Here is a 556-nt window from a genome sequence, read left to right as displayed (position 1 = left end):
TTAATTGAAAGAAGGAATAATAATTGCAAGATTGGATGGCTGTGTGAAACTAAAAAATTAACATACTCAGCAGGACACTGCAGGACAAGAGTGAAAAATCAAAGAGAATCAATCAATAATATTCCTACAGCAATGCACATAATTATTAGAGGGTTAAGCCCCAGAAGTCCCTTTCACTACCTCCATCTGGTTTGCAAAACCTTCATATCATATGTTCTGGCGGGACAGAACGCAGACAAATACACTTTCACAGTATGCAAGGAAGGCTGCTGCTTTCCCTCCACCCCTACCTAGTCTGCGAAACCTTCACCCCACATGATCTGGCAGAATGAGCCTGGGCAGATATTTGGATCTAGTACTGATTTAGAATTTTTTTTTTTCTCTTGAGGTATAATTCCAGCTGGGCCATCTTGCAGATCATTGGAAACCTTCATTCAATTTTTTGGCAGGATATGAGCTTGCTGTCCACCTATTTGCTATTTCCATGATATTTCAAGAAAAAATTTAAAAAATAAAATAAAAACCTAAACCATTTTCTCACCAACCATGTGCAATG

The 556-nt window shown here is 38.3% G+C and overlaps 1 protein-coding gene across 4 annotated transcripts in view; it reads left to right on the top strand.

Moving 5' to 3' along the window:
• Window positions 1-556, top strand: part of LOC119589080 (TBC1 domain family member 7-like) — an 8,564-nt gene that overhangs the window by 967 nt on the left and 7,041 nt on the right. The window lies entirely within an intron of this gene.

Source organism: Penaeus monodon, chromosome 25 (genome assembly GCF_015228065.2).
Source record: "Penaeus monodon isolate SGIC_2016 chromosome 25, NSTDA_Pmon_1, whole genome shotgun sequence".
NCBI classification, from domain to species: Eukaryota; Metazoa; Arthropoda; class Malacostraca; order Decapoda; family Penaeidae; genus Penaeus; species Penaeus monodon.
The sequence above is the reverse complement of the archived record's forward strand: the minus strand, read 5'-3'. Positions and strand labels throughout refer to the sequence as shown.